Here is a 16,706-nt window from a genome sequence, read left to right as displayed (position 1 = left end):
ATGTGTGATCATTATTTGAATTGCTTTTGACAGGCACTGTCTTTGAACCGGTGGTAACCCCAACAATGGCTTCACTGGCCGAGCAACAGTGCAAGAGTAATACCTTGTTTATAACTGGAGTTTCTTGGACCATACCCAAGTTGTTCTTTTAAGAACAAGTTACATGCATTGCGGCTAAGTAAGGGGATAGTGAAATGCTTTAGGGGACTTCTTTAATTCAAGTTGTGTTGCAACCTGACTGTAGATGAAGATTATAGTTAAGGGAACCGGAGCTGTGCTCTAAATCATTGGTACCTAAGGGGTTCCCCATTTAAGTTCATATCATCTGTTCTGTGCACAATTGTGTTCCACTAGCATTTGATGCTAATTCTTGTTTTGGGCGAGTGCCAAAAAGAATTCTAGCTTGGTTGCCCACTTTGAGCTTTACGAAGCTCATTAATCTTTGCTAAAATGCAGGGGTGGGGGTTGTAAGACAGTGAGGTTCTGTTACAGTACCCCCACTTTTTGCCTGATACCTGATGCACTTTTCCTTGGTGTGCCCTGGGTCCCTGCCATTTCTTTTTTTAATGATTTATTTTCAAGAGTTTTATATAGCGCTGGCTAGACCCAAAGGTATGAGAGCGCTTTACATGGGAATCAACAATGTAACCGAACAAGTTCAACAAATTGCACAATACATCAAAAAATGAGCAATACAATTAGGGGGGGGAGAGAAAGGACAGTAGTAGTGGAGGGGGTAGGAGAGGTGAGAAGGGGAGGATAAGGGAAGAGACAATAAGGAACGAAAAGAAGTCGGTCTGAAGACCAACTGGGTAGGTGATGACCAAGGAGGGAATCCACGGCCCATCTCCTCTATAGCTAAACCAGGTAGCGCCATCATGCCTCAGACAAAATAGTTCAGTCTCAATAAAATGAGAGGAGAGACATAAAATAGAGGGAGGATGCGGGGACAGGAAAGACTAAAGGAAGTGGAACAATGTGATTCAACAATATAACAGAAAAAAGATAAACAATTACACATTACATCAAACAATCGGCAATACATTGGGAGAGGAGAGAAGTAGTGGGGGGGTAGGGGAGGTGAGAACGTGATAAGGGACGAGACAATAAGGAGAGCCGAAAAGTAGTCTGTTTAGAGACTTACTGGGTAGGTGACGACCAAGGAGGAATCCACAGCCCATCTCCCCTATAGCTAAACCAGGTAGATCCATCGGGCATTAGACAGAATAGTGCAGTCTCAAAACATTGAGAGAGGATAGAAGTAAAGACATAAAATAGAGGGAGGACAGGAGAGACGAAAGGAAGTGGAACAATGTGATTTAACAATATAATAGAAAAAGATCAACAGTTACACATTACATCAAGCAATCAGCAATACATCAGGAGAGAAAGGAGAAAGAAAATTGGTGGAGGGGAGGTGAGAAGGAGGATAAGGGAGGAGAGGAAAGGAAGTCTGGTAAAGACCGACTGGGTAGGTGACGACCAAGGAGGAAATCCATGGCCCATCTCCCCTATAGCTAAACTAGGTAGCGCCATCTGGCATCAGGTCACCAGGGCCTGTGTTTGTTCCCTAAAAACTACTAAAGCATAAACCCAGTTGGTATCTCTGGCCACATGTTGGCCCCTAGTAAATGGTACACTAGGTACCTAGGGCATTGTGACCAGAGAAGATCACCTAAGGGCTGCAGCATGTATTGTGCCTCCCTTAGGGGCCCTGTACCCTGACATACACACACTGCCTTTGCAGGCTGAGTCCAGAACTAAACAAAGAGTCGGCCTGGCACACATCCCTGTGTGCCATGCCCACAAACCCGCTGCCTTGGCATACAACAGCCCCCTCTCTAGCTGGGTACCCTATGCCAGTGGTGTGGCTACAGGTGCATGAGTCCTGTACCCCTACAGTACTCAGGTCCATTCCTCTGCACTAATTGCAGTGATGCCATTAAGAGTATATGGTGCTGGGAGGTTGTCATTTCGAACTCCACAACACCATAATGGCTACACTGGACGCTGACCAGTTTGATATCAAACTTCTCAGCACATTAAACCCACACTGATGCCAGTGTGGGATTTATTGTGAAATGCACTGCAGAGGGCATCTTAGAGATGCCCACTGAGACCTAACCTACAATCCATGTCTTGTCTTAGAGGCTGCCACGTAGCAGACATGTTGCTGGACCCCTTGGTGGAGAGCACCCGCTCTCCTGGACCTGCAACAATGCACATCCTGGGACGAGGTGCCAAACCTCTCCCAGGATGGGCAGGGGAAGCTTCAAAGGCATTCCGCCTTTGTGAGCTTCTCCAGACCACTTGCTGTACTCAGCAACTGACCCCCCCCCCCCCACTCTGGCGGGAAACCCTATGTCAGGAAGGGGGTGTGCCAGCCTGCGCCAACTCCACCCCTCAGGTGAGAGAGGCATGGTGAAGCATGAGCCCGGGGTCCGGCCATCTTGAAGATTGAGAGCCCTGCCCAATCACAGCTAGGCTCCTGCCCTCTCCCACAGGAGAGGAGCAGACTAGGGGGTGTACCCACCCCAGGACAGGGACCCATTGTCCCTGCCCTTGCCCTACCTTTAATACCCCCAAATTTTGTATTTAGGGGCACCCTGAACCTTCCTTCCTTAGATCCAGATTCCGAAACAAGAAAGACCTGCTGTGCAGCTGCTAAAGAGAGGAAGACCCCAACTGATTTGACCCCCTGCCTGTCGACCCTCGAACCTGGTCCTGCTAAACCCCAGCATCTCCAGTGGTCAGCAACCTCAGAAATTCTGAGGACCTGACTGCCTTGTGACTCTTGACTACCTGGGTCTCCCACGAGCAGTGGTACTGCTCAAAGCAAGTAACAAGCCCTGGCATCAGTCCGGAACCGCAAACCCTGCACCTGCCAAGCCTGGCCTGTGCTGGAGTGAGTCAAGACCACGAGGTTGTCCCCCCAGTGACTGGGACCCGAAGTCCAGTGCCCAAAGACCTCACTCTACAAACCAGACGACGCCTGCAGCCTCAGAACCAGGGACCCACCCTACAGCGATCAGCTGAGGGTAAGATTTCCCAACTCCAAAAGGTACCCCTGCACCCGGTGCCCCACTGCCTCCTGTGGCCAACTCCTGGGTGTCCACCCCTCCTCCAGCTTTGCAATTTACCTCTCGAAGTGGTGGTCACCCCTGAAGAATCTCCGAGCCTGCAGCCTTTGTCCACTTGCCAAGATCTTAATTGAATAACATTGAGTGCCTGACGGCTCAAAAGCACCCTGCACCCATTCCCCCGAGTCCCCCTGGGAGTGCAACCTCTATCCTGTCTCACTTCCCCACTTGCCCTGAGTAAGTGACCAGGAGCTCAGCTCCCACAGCCACGTGGCCTGCTAGCCAGCAGCCACCAACCAAGGGCCCCCCCTGCCTTCCATAGGATAACATTGGACCTAACTACCTCTGCACCCGGCTCCCCATGTGCCGCTGAGGGTGTAACAACTGTACTTACCTGACCCTGAGTCTATGCCCAGAACCTTAACTCTGCCAGTCGAGTAATTGCCCAAAAGCTTTTTACTCACTTTTCTTCCATAGGGTAACCTTTTTAAGTGTGGAGTTTTGAAACTTTAAAATTTAAGTCTAAAATCAGCTCAACAACAAAATCAGATTTACTCACCTGCTATCAGGAGAGACTCCAGTGCTGGATCTTGGTGCCCAGTACTGACCCTGAAAAGTAATTAGTCGTACTTACAGCTAACTCAATTTTCTTCCATAGGAAACCATTGATTGTTTTTCTGTGAAATTTCTTCTAAGTGTAGATTTTTTGCGAAGTACAAATATTCCTTTAAAAATCGTACAAACTACAAAAACTTAATTACTTACCTGTTTTAAGATAGATGTCCCAGTGCTGGAACTAGGAGCCCAGCACTGGACTACAAAAGTAAAGCAAACATACTTTACCTGCAATCTGAATTTCCTTCCATACGATAACATTGCCTGGTTTTTGTTGAAAAAGTTTCGAAGTGTCAATTTTTCAAACTTACAAATATTAGTTAAAAATCGCCTGTATAACAAAAACCCAACCCGTCAACTGTTTTCAGGTGATGTACCAGTGCTGGGTCTAGGATCCATCCATGAGTTGAAAAGAGTAACCATAACCCCACTTACCTGCTAAGTGAATTTCTTCCATAGAATAAATTTCACAGAAAAACAGTCAATGATTTCCTAAGTGTCAACTTTTAAAATGCCAAAATATTACTTAAAAATCATTACTGTAACTTAACTGAATTTGCTCAACTGTTTACAGTACCGGTCTCAGGACTGAATCTAGGGTCCAGTCCTGCAGTTAGAAAAGTAATCCTAGAGTATTGCCTTCTTTTAGAAATTCCCATTGAGCTCACTGTTATTGGGTTTGAAATTGTGTTTGAAATTGTGTTGCCTATTGCAACAAACTGTAACTATTGCATTCCAAAAGTCTATTGCCAATTTGCAAAGTATTGAATTAAAGTTTCTCATTCTGAGGAAGTATATTTTGATACCTTGTTGGTTCTCAAATAAAACTATATTTTATGATATGAAACAATTGGCCTAGAGTTCAGTTCTTGAGTGTGTGACCATTTGCAGACTGAGGGTGTACAACAAATGCTTTACACTGTCCTCTGATAATGCCTTACTGCTCGACCAAGCTACCACTTTAGAGAGTAAGGTTATATCTAAGTTTAGCCTCTGCCAAACCTCTGGGGACTCTGTGCACACTGTAACTATTTGGGAACAGTATATACAGAGCCACTTACTCACATTGGTGGATCATCGGTGGGATAGAAACTTACATTTGTTGGACTACTTGGTTACCATCTGATCACATGACAGAACTCTTAAAATTGCATTTAGAGTTCTGAAATTGTTTTTTCCAAAATACTAAGTCATGTCAGGGCCTTGCTTGAGTCCCATTCGAATTTTAGAAAAAAATAAGTCACTATAGTCGAGGGTAGAGAGTTAGAACTGTCGGGTTAGAATGTCTCAACAGAACCCAGCTATTACGGAAGGTAACACCATGGACCTGGTTGAGGAGCTCGACCTCACACCTTACCTACACTTGAATTTCAAGCAATTGAAGTCCTTCTGCAAACGTAAAAATATACCAATGGCCTGCATCTAACCAAACTAGGGCTCCAGGAGCTCCTGGCAGAGTATGCTAAAGGCCACACCTCTGAACATGGGGCTGTTCTGTCAGAAGGGGGAGAGGTCAGGAGGAGGATAATCCCCCCCCCCTCCCTCATATTTAGGGCTGAAAGGGCCCCGTACCCTTGAATTCCAGAATCAGCATCTGGGAACCTAGGGACCACACATGTGGACCAGGTACCAGAGAGTTCACTTAGGGCAGTGGTTCCCAAACTCTTTTGACCCGTGGCTCCCTTGACCTAATTGGCAGTGGCTCCCCACCGTGTTTTTTTTTTTACCAGTGAGGGGGAGGGGGTAAGAACGACCTCGGGAGTACTTACTGGTAGCTTCCTAAAGTAATTGGGATGTAATACTGAAGGGATTATAATCACACTTACAACAAGCCAGGACTATTGGCTTTACTTTATCAATGCTTGTTAGTTGCATAAGATAAAATAAATAATCAATAACTATGGCTTTGTTATAATATTGAAAATGCTTCAGTTGTGACATGATGAGACTGTCAAAGAAACATAACTAGTATTTTCGATATTACATCAATTTCAAGGATGGGTGGTACTGCTGTAGAATTAAGATTCTTTTTCACCCTGATGGTGAGGGCAAAAATGGAGAGCCAGAAAGAGTCTGAAAAACAGGTGCTGAGAATGAATTCCCAGTGTGCACTGGCAGGACATGACCCACCTAAACTCCTGCATTTGGCATTTTCCCCCCCCAGAGTTTTATTCAGAGCGAACTGGACTCGAAGGTATCAGAGCGCTTTACATATAGCAATAGTTGCGATGGACACATTGATTTTTGTTCAGAACTGGGGCGATATCGATTTGCCCCTAGATTGCAATCGCAGGATGTTGAGCATTCCAGCTGAGACTCCAATCTGGTTGAGGTCGACTGCTCTAGCTGTGTCAGAGGCCACATCCTCTCCCCAGTTGAGAAATCATAGATGCTTAACCCATGTGCGCATGGAGAACTGGATTATTCGCACAACCACAAGTTGCTGGGGAAGTAATCGGGTTTCATTAATCTATGCTGGCATTTACGGAATTGGTTATTATTACTTACTAATTGTCCCTCTTCTGCAAAAGTACAATTTGCGCGTTTGGTGATACGAGTGTAAAACAGATGCTAGGCCGAAGATCGGCATGGAGTTTGATTTATAATTTTACAGTAAAAAGGCGGGTTCCACGGAGCAAAGAAGGTAAAAAACAAAACTGACTACACAGGAATCCCAACCCGCCTGGCACCTAATTTAGAGCACTGGGAGTTTGCTGTGGACTTCAAAGCCCATGGGCCCCGGCACCACATATTTTACAAATTAAGAGGCATTCTATGCTCTCGGTGTCGTCACTTTGAATGCTGAGGCGCGGAGCGAAACAAAAGGGCGAACGCATATTTGCGGCATCATGGTGTCCCCGATTTGGAGTAACTATTGCCAGGGCCAAAGGGAGTTCAGAAGCTTATATTAATATTATGCACGCCAATTGGTATTTTACCTGCCAAGGAAGTAAATGTGCATGGAAGGAAAGAGGACACAAAAGTGCATTTTCCCAACTCGTGAGCGCGGCGCCCCTGGCACCTCATAGCGGCGCACCGGGGTGCCGCGGCGCACAGTTTGGGAACCACAGACTTAGGGGAACCCCCAATGAAGAGGACAGCTTTCTAGCGAAGCTAGCCAAAAGATTGGATCTAGAGTCCAGCCTCCTGGCTCTAGAGAAAGAAAGGAAAGAGATGGGTTTAGCTCCCATCAATGGTGCCACAATACTAACAAGCAGTGAAAATGCAATAGGTCTCGACCTCCTTTAAGTTAAAGCAATTCTGTTGGTAATTAGGTGTTTTTTTAGCTTTGCTTTTATTAGTGTTTTTGAAACTCATGTACATAACATGCATATGGATGCATGTATTTATATAGATATGCAGACATATGTGTATTTATACGCATATATGTACACGTAGAGAGTAGTAGAGAATAGAGGTAAGGAGTGTGTAGTAGCGAAAAGTAGTGAGTGTGTAGTAGTGATATAATACAAGTAATGCCCAGAGATCATTACCAAGTTTAAAAATGATGAAGTAATACTATTACAAAATGTGCCACATTATGCCCCATAATTTTCCTTTCACTGCAATCTGCTGCTAAAAGAAGGGAGGTATTTTAACCAGTCCTTAAACATGACCCGTGGAAATGCTATTTTCTCAAGCAGGAAGTGGAAAAATATATGTGCAAAGTAATACCTCCCACAAAAATAGCGAGCCGGTGTGAGCAGCAAATTGAGAATGTAAGCCAGAGACTGGTGACTGCGGTTTTACCTGGCCTGGTCCCAGTTAGTAGCAAAAAGCACCAGTATCTTCCATCCATAGTGTTCCAGGTGGGCGAGCACCCCCGGTAAGCCGTCCTTCAGCCCCTGCTTGATGCCGGGGTTGGTGGCCTTTAAGTTCTTGAGCATGTGCAGGTTCTGCTGGTGGTACTCTTAAGTATCCCTTGTCCCCACTCTTTGGCGAGATCTGCTCTGCTGCGTCTTCATGCTATAGAGAACAGACCATAAACGGAATGCTGAACCAATCAAACATTCAATCCCAGTCACAGATCTGGGTTAAATCCATTGGTTTTTTGCAAGCCGTGCCATACCAGTTTGTCCTAAGTCTTTGACGGCATCTGCCCTGCTACGTCTTCATGCTATAGATAACAGATGATGGACAGAATGCTGAACCAATCAAACATTCACCCCCAGTCACAGATCTGGGTTACATCTATAGTTTATTGCACGCCATGCCATCCCAGTTTGTCCCGACTCTTTGGTGGTATCTTCTCTGCCGTGTCTCCAATGCTACAGCGCATGCACAGGAGCAGCTACAAGTAGGGCATACACCATTGTTAAGGCAGTGCAACAAGAGGCAATACAGGAAGACTTGAGGTCCAGAGCAGGGCCCAGGATCTTTTCTACTACTGCAGTCTGCTACAACAGTTGTTTACTCTGACCTTTTGTGAAGATGGAGAGAACTTTTTTTAAACCAATTTTTTGACAACTTTCGTGCACTGAAACGTGATGCATATAGAGCAGCTGATGGGAAAATTTCATTTCAAGAGGAGAGAAGGGCACATAAAAGCAGCATATGAGAAGGGCGACTGTAACCAATGTAGTACAAAATGGAGATATAGTCCAACCAGTGTGGCATAGCCTCAGGAAACATACTATCAATGCAGCACAATATTAAAGGGGGGGGGGGGGGCCATTAGGGGAGAACTATGGCGGATGATATACACTCAATATACCACCGTCTGGGGGAACACCCCAAGGGGCTATATCAATTTCTGTCATTTCTCGCTTGCCCTTGTCCATCGGGGAGGAGTGGACGAGCCAATCAAATGCTGAGTACAGGGGCATCAATTCTGGTTTACCTGTAGCAGCAGCTGATACACACCATTGTTGGATATTCATAAGAGGTCCTTTTGGTGCTCTAATTGCGCATACTGACCTCTAACGATTACTCCTTTGGAATCCTTCTTCGCGTTCTGAGTCCTTCTCCGTAGGCGCATACTAGTGTTGGACATTCATAAGAGGGATTATATTTAAACGACTGTGGATTATTACCCTATTCTCCACCTATCTGCACGTTGATTGACTTAATGTCGATTGACGACCATCCACCTTTCTGCCCTGAGGAAGATCCCTGTGAGGGAGAGAAACTCGTTGGCTGATTCTTTTTTAATTGAAATGATTAACTTTTCTACACTTTTTAACAAATAAAGAAGGAACATTACTTACATAAATCTTGCCTGTTTGGACTTAGTGATTGTGCGCCCCCATTACCTTTAAAACGTTCTATGATCTGGAAACACAGTGACGCCGTTCAGCAGCTGACGTCCGGGTTGGCAGCACAGCTATCAATATATATTTGGAATTGGGATTAAGGTGCAGCATCTTTGAGGCCCGCTGCTACTTTTTGCTATAAAACAAGTTAAAAATTCAATTTAAAATGCTTGCAGCCTGATTTCTCCACCCTCAGTAACACAGTCAATTCAATGTCAGTTTCTCATTCAAATTAGTGTTTACACACGCTGCGCGTCCGTGCCAGCGTGCAATTTATGCCGTGATGTCGGGGGAAAAACTAGAGCGCTAACCCCACTCAAGCGGGTCCGCTCTAACAAGCGGACACCGCGGGGGAGACACGTTCTAAATAAAATATCGGGAGAGCAGCAAAAGAGGCAAATGTGCCCTATTACCGGACTTGTGACCGACACTGCCCCATTGCAGTCTGAATCCGACATAAAAATATCTCCAGGGGTCCCTAGAACATGAATATTGAGAGCTGAATCAACATACGCTGAATAGCCAGTATGTTCTATGTCCAGCCGGACAGAGTTTTATTTGGACAATATAAGTGGTAACAAAAATGAAAAATAATGTCAAGGGGGCACAGCCTGTGACCCACACAAGACAAAACGGCAATTTTCAGCAAAAAGGGGGGAAGCGGTTTGTTTTCTAGTAATCAGTAGACAGACTAAATTATATGAAGGTACCATTGTGCAATACATTCTGAATATTTAAAGCCATATGGTACATTGGTGTCGACATTTCTATCCCTTGTCTTAGATATGTGGAATCATCTTCAGGACAGGCCACTAAATTTCCAGCATGATTCACGAAGAGCGTAGCAACAGTAATAGATACATAGGCGACAGAAGCTACAGTCTGAGGTGGACAGACTGAAGCGTGAGTAAAGTGAAGGTGCTGAAGTTTAAGGAAGGAGCATTAAACATGGATCTGCACGTTCGATTATTCGGCAAGTGGGGTTGCGGGGAAGATATAGACCGACGTGGTGCATATACTCTAAGTGTGATTTAATAGTGTGATCTGAAGCGGTGTACGGCGCAGTGTAGTGATAAAAAAAACTAAAGGGGACAGTAAGTTACCAGTGGGCTGCACAATCAGTTGGCGGGTGCAGAGTAATTACAGATCAGACGAAATCAGTCTGTCCAAGGGGAGGTTATAATTAACCTAGAACGGAAGGTCCAAAATTAAGGAGCTTGGCGGTATTTGTGACCCGAGTGATTGGGTAAGAGTACAAAGGTCCTGCTTACCCAGTAGTAACGGGTTTGAGGTATTCAGGCAATTGAGGAATTTGATGCCGTCGCGGATGGCGAAATACAGCAAGGTCTGTAAAAGTAAAGTTACACTAAGTTCCCGGTTCCCATGGAGATAGGGTCTGATATCTGGAAAGGGAGGCACTGATTTACAGAGTAAATACTCGTGGCATTCGCCGGTCGGTGTAATCCAGCGGTGATCACTAAGTGAGCGATGTGAAGGGGTGGGGAGGATATAAGGGGGAGTGTGCATGGTCACATGGGCGGTGTGCACTTGGACGATAGTAAAAATAGAAGATGTGCAGTGAATTAGGAAGGTGGCGGCCATCTTAAAAGGAAGTGTTATGAAGTATAGAGATGGATTTATATGCAGTGAAAGGCCATACAGAGTAAAATTGAGACATAATGTGACAAATCTTTAGAAAAAAGCATAGAGTAATAACTCGAAAGGCATTTTAAGGACAGAGTGACAGTTATGGCAGAGAGGTACACCTGATGGGTCTCAGTTTCGGCAGGATAATTTTGGGGTGGCCATTTTGGAAGGGTTAGTAGAGATATAAAGGGTGTGAATATATATATATATATATATATATATATATATATATATATATATTTTTTCACTGAAAAAACCATAGGTTATAGACCATATATAGTTAGGAATTAGCATTTACAAAACCTTGAAAATTCACTGAAAAAACCATAGGTTATAGACTATATAAAGTTAGGGATTAGCATTTACAAAACCTTATTTTACTCACACAAAACCATTGAAATTCGCATATATAGTTAGTTGCACTAACTATATATCGCGCACCCGCAATCCACTGCTGCTGATGTCACATATTACATCATTCATGACATGGTCAGTGACATCACTGATGACATCACTGTTGACAACTCAAATGACATCACTGATGACATCATTCATGTGATAATACGATGACCCTCTTCAGACTCTAATATAACCTTAGATACACTCAGTGTAAACAGACACTCACAGATTGTCACTCATCCATGGTGTTACACATACACCTAGTCAGTCATGCAAAGAATCAATCACACCTCCATTTCCTCAACTATACAGTTATTCACAGGGAGGCAGTTTACTCAATTATTCCTTCAGAATCTACGTTGGTATGGTGCGGGTCACCCCGCCTGCACTATACTCCATAGGTCCGACAAGGACGCGGACAATAGTCCGTTGATCGTGTTGTAGATATGAGGCCAGACTAAGTTGAAAGAAATGGCGTCATAATGAAAAGCGGAATCGCTTTAAGAGCTGCGCTTTTCAGCGTGCTTGTCCGCTGATCGAGTCGCCAAACTGGGGTGGAAGTATTGTCATCGACAATGGAAGCGCGATCGCTTTCAAGGCAGCGCGTTTGTATTGTCAATTATCAGCGCGATGTATATCAGGCTACCAGCGTGCGCATAGAAAGCGAGCGCTCGCTTACCTGTCCGTCGGTGTCTCCTGGCAGTCATCCGTAATGTCTGGGGGGGCACCGGCGCTCCTCAAAGGGAACTGTTTTGTACCTTCGCGTTCAGCACGGCAGGTTAGAAGTCACGTGATGTGATTAAATCACGTGATGTCGGGCATGCTGGGACATGTAGTCCCGAACGAAAGTTGACGAACAGAATGCTGACAACAAGGCACATTAGTCTATGGGCAGGTTGCGCATACAAGCAAAGGCAATGCATTAGATCAAGGAGCCATGGTTCCAAGAATATTATCAGTAAAATAATGCCTACAATGGCAAAAAATCGTACTGATGTTATAGGGGTATTGAGAGGTAGATCAGAGAAACTAGCGAAAACCCGTGCAATTAGTTATATTAGGGCTCATAGTGTCGGTAAAATTACATTAATTAGAGGGACATCCAAGGTATTGGCTCATTGAGTCCTTCTTTGTCACTGTTCAGGCGGTAAACCCACGAAACGGCTGATGTCAGTACAGGAATCAGGTATTTGTGGTTGTTCCAGGACTGTCCAACAAAAATCATCAGGGCAATGTCCCTTTTCCAAAAAATGTGCGGTGAGACGAGTAGCCTGTTTTCGGCATCGCACTGTGCTTTTATGTTCTTGTATCCTTGTCCTGATCTTCCGGGTCGTCATGCCAACATATCGCAGAGGGCATGGGCACGTAATCAGATATATGAGATTACTGCTGTTGCAGTTTGTAAATCTGTTTTGTGTCCAAGGGCGGTTAGTCCCGATGTCGACCACGGTGGATTTACAGGTTTGGGGACAGACGGTGCATGCCCCACAGGGGTGATGTCCAACGACAGGAGGTAAGTCCCACAGCGTCCCCACTTGCCTTGGTTCTTTGTTGCGTGGGCGTGTGTGGACCAGCTGGTCTTTTAAATTTTGTCCTCTTTTAAAGGCAAAAATGGGTAGAGCGATGTCGTCATTGCCAGTCTTCAAGATCGACCAATGTTTCTTTATGACTTTCTGCACTTGATTCGAGCGACTGTTAAATGTGTTAACAAAAGCAATGCGGTTGGTCTTATCTTTTGGTGGGTGTATCTCTAATAGGGACTCCCTGTTATTGTTAGACGCCCTCTTTTTTGACTGGCGAATGATCCTTTTCGGATAGTTTTTTTCGCTCAGTTGGGTTTCCAGGTTCTTCGAGTGGATTTTGAAGGCTTCTTTGCTGGAGCAGTTTCTTTGTACCCTAAGAAATTGGCCGAAAGGCAAATTATCCCTCAGGGCTCGCGGATGGCAACTGTCGTACCTCAATAGTGCGTTTCTAGCCATCGGCTTCCGATAGAGCTCCGATTCAATACCATTATTGGTTGCATGTAACCTCAGATCAAGGAAAGCAAAAGATGTTCTGCTGTATTCGATGGTAAATTTGAGGTAAGCATTCTTACTATTCAACCAGCCATGAAATAGCACTAGGTCTTCTTCCGTGCCTCGCCACACCACCAGAATGTCATCAATATAACGTTTCCATATATATAATGATGGTAGGTATGGGTTGGCGGACGTTAGGACTTCCTGCTGTTCAAAGTTATGGACGTAAAGATTCGCCAGGCTCGGCGCGAAAACACTGCCCATACTGGTCCCGGATGTTTGCAGGTAAATGGTGTCCTCAAAGCGAAAGTAGTTTTCTTTCATGGGAATTTCAGCTAAGTGCATAATGAAGCTCGTTGGCGTGATGGATTGGGGATTACTCTGTTCCAATAGAGCACCTACTATCTCCAGCGTTTCGGTTTGTGGGATTGACGTATATAAGGACTCTACGTCAAATGATACAAGGATATCAGTATCGATGTCGTATTGTATTGTAGGCAGTAGTCTTAGGACATCTTTCGTGTCCTGCAGGAACGTGGGCATAGCCTTGACCATTGGGTTTAAAAAATGATCAACAAAGGTTGATAGAGGTTCAAGGACCGAGCCAATACCCGAAATAATCGGCCTGCCAGGTGGAGGCCTCTGGGGTTTGTGCACTTTAGGTAGACAGTAAAAGTACGGAATTGTAGGATGTTTGGTGATTAGATACTGTCCTTCTTGTGGCATTATCCAACCCTCAGTGGTTGCTTCCTCTACCAAATTGCTAATTTTGGTTTGCAATCTCTCTGTTGGATCTTCTCTTAGTGGGAGGTATGATTTCCGGTCACTCAATTGCCGAAGGCACTCATTTCGATATGTCTCAGTGTCTAAGATGACTGTAGCACCACCTTTATCAGCAGGCTTGATAATGATCCTGTCATTAGATGATAGTGAACGTAGGGCAAGCTGTTCGTCCCTCGAGAGATTCATGAACGGTCTTGTCTCTGTTTCATAGAGATGTTTAATGTCATTCTCCACTGCCGCTTCGAAAGTCAAGACCTTTGGAGGTAAAACAGCGGCGGGTGGATTGAAAGTGGAAGGCTTTTTCAATCCCGTGCTTTTATCTTCAGGGACAGTGCTAATGTGTTCTGGTTTAGAAAAGTAGTAGTGCAGGCTTATTTTTCTAAATAGCTTAGCTAATTCGATTTGGGCTATAAAAGGATCCCCTTTCTGGGTTGCCACAAAACCCAAGCCTTTGTTCAAAAGTCGCTCTTCAGTAGGAGAGAGTGTGTGTGAACTGAGGTTCATCAAGAGGCTGGCTGGTTGCTGGTCCCTGCAGTGTCCTGTGGGACTTTCTTCCCGCTGCGGAGATCCATTCTCGATTGTTGAGGAGTATTCGTGTTCCAGTGGACCTGCGGTGTCGTGGTTCCTTGTCTCCTCCTGCCTCGTCTCGGGCCAAATCCTAAAAAAGGAAACGATCCTGGACCCTGTTGCATTGGAGGGGGACCAAAAGGACCCATTTGAGGGGGACATTGAGGTCCAAACATCCAGGGGTTAGCCGGCCACCAAGGTTGAAAGTTGTTAAAGTTCTGTGGTTGCTTTCCGTTTCTCCAGTTTCTTCTATTACCTCGGCCTCTGGAAGTTTGATCAGCAGACCCATGTTGTGAGGTATCTGAATCACTGGATGCTCCATCCGAACTTGATGTGCCATACGTAGAGCCACCCTTCTTGCCACTTCGGTTGAATGTTGGTGCTGTGTATGTATCGCTCGTGTATGGATATACTCTTTCCATAGAGAATTTAGCTAAGTCTTTTTTAAACTTTTCTAACTTAGTGAAAAGAATGGATTCTTTAAAGTCTTTGTTGTTCTTGTCACTGTCTTCCTGTCCCTTTTTAAACAATCCACTTTTTAGTGTAGTTTTAATCTGGCCCTCTAAGACCTGAATCTCAATTAATATCTTGTCCGCTACTCTTTTTGCGGTTTTGATGATAAGAACTAGCCAGTCCCTTGTACACCTCCAGGCTATCATCGACCAGTCTTTGAGAAAATCTTTATCATCAAGGAATAGACGTGGTACATTGTTGACAATAAGACCTGAGGGTGCACAGTTGTCTCGTGGGTATTGTGCCATGATTATTCCATGGACAGATGTCCTGGAATGGGATTTTTTTAGGACTAGAATCTTTGCCCATCCATCATCATTGTTTACTGTTTGAACCGAGACTGGAATAGTGTCTAAAAGACTAGGGTTTTCGTCTAGAATACTCTGAACCTCTGCACTCTCAAAAGCTAAGCCCCAGTTAGTAGCCATGTCGGGGACGAAGGGGAGAAGTACAGAATAAGGGACCCAATATGATGGAGGAAAATTGATGACAAGAAGCCTCACAGTAAACTCAGTCGTGCTGGAGACCTAGTGGTCAACCAGTATTTAAAAAGACCCACAGCCTAAGCTGTACTGTTCACACACACAACAAACAATGGGAGGAGGGTCTAAGGGCGAGTTTACCGACCAACCAGGTACATGCCCCAAAACACAATATTTTCACAACAAATAATACCTGGGGGTCAAAAATAGTTAGTCAAACAGAGTGGATCACAACACCAATACTACACAAAAGACACCAGTGAGGACATCATCCATGTTAGTGAATGCAGGCCAAGTAGAGGCTCAAGAGCATATGGAGAAATAGTTCCCATCAGAAGCCACACTGTACCGCCCTCTTTCTCATCATTTGGGTTCTCCTTACCCAGGAGACAGAACGGCCGGTCAGATGTTACCGTGACCGATAGATGTGGTACGGGGTGGTGTATTATGTACAAAGATTGAAGTGGCTACTGAAAAAGCAGTGTTAAGGTGGTAGGGGTGAAAGAGTGAAGGAAATAGAATAAAATTAGGTGTATTGGGTGGACAAACAAAATTTATTAGTGTCTCCCAATCCCTAAAGTTTAAAAAGCAAGTGTAAGTGCGGGTTTTAAATAATCACCGTACTTAATAGTGGTCAACATGTTTCTGCATTATATCGAACATAGTTTCAAATGCATTCTTCAGGACCTTATATAAAAACACTGCTGCTTATAGTAATGAAAATTTAAGAACAATATCACCTGAGCTTCAGGTACGTACTCAACCGTATACTGTTGCATCGCACGGTATTAGATCCACACAGAGAGACAAACAAACAAATAAAGAACATGAAGATGTCATATTCCCATGGATTATATACTGTAATGAGTACACATTCACATGTATAAGGACAAATATTCCGATTTGCAGACTCGCCCATATATGATGGTTGAGAGGCTTCACCCCACCTGGCTGCAGCGCAGGTATGAGGAGCACCGCTCTAAAAACAATTCACAAGTAACTTTTAGAGCTGAAAATTAGAATTAAAAGTGAATTCACAGGGAGGCAGTTTACTCAATTATTCCTTCAGAATCTACGTTGGTATGGTGCGGGTCACCCCGCCTGCACTATACTCCATAGGTCCGACAAGGACGCGGACAATAGTCCGTTGATCGTGTTGTAGATATGAGGCCAGACTAAGTTGAAAGAAATGGCGTCATAATGAAAAGCGGAATCGCTTTAAGAGCTGCGCTTTTCAGCGTGCTTGTCCGCTGATCGAGTCGCCAAACTGGGGTGGAAGTATTGTCATCGACAATGGAAGCGCGATCGCTTTCAAGGCAGCGCGTTTGTATTGTCAATTATCAGCGCGAT

General features: G+C 44.8%; 1 non-coding gene across 1 annotated transcript; it reads left to right on the top strand.

The window, feature by feature from the left end:
- Positions 1–31: 31 nt before the first annotated feature.
- LOC147685101 (small nucleolar RNA SNORA50) lies at positions 32–167 on the top strand. The gene has a single exon (XR_015300816.1). It is a non-coding gene; the product is annotated as a small nucleolar RNA SNORA50 (small nucleolar RNA).
- The last annotated feature ends 16,539 nt before the right edge of the window (positions 168–16,706 follow it).

This window comes from Lissotriton vulgaris, chromosome 10, assembly GCF_964263255.1.
Source record: "Lissotriton vulgaris chromosome 10, aLisVul1.2, whole genome shotgun sequence".
NCBI classification, from domain to species: Eukaryota; Metazoa; Chordata; class Amphibia; order Caudata; family Salamandridae; genus Lissotriton; species Lissotriton vulgaris.
This window is presented reverse-complemented; position numbering and strand designations above follow the sequence as displayed.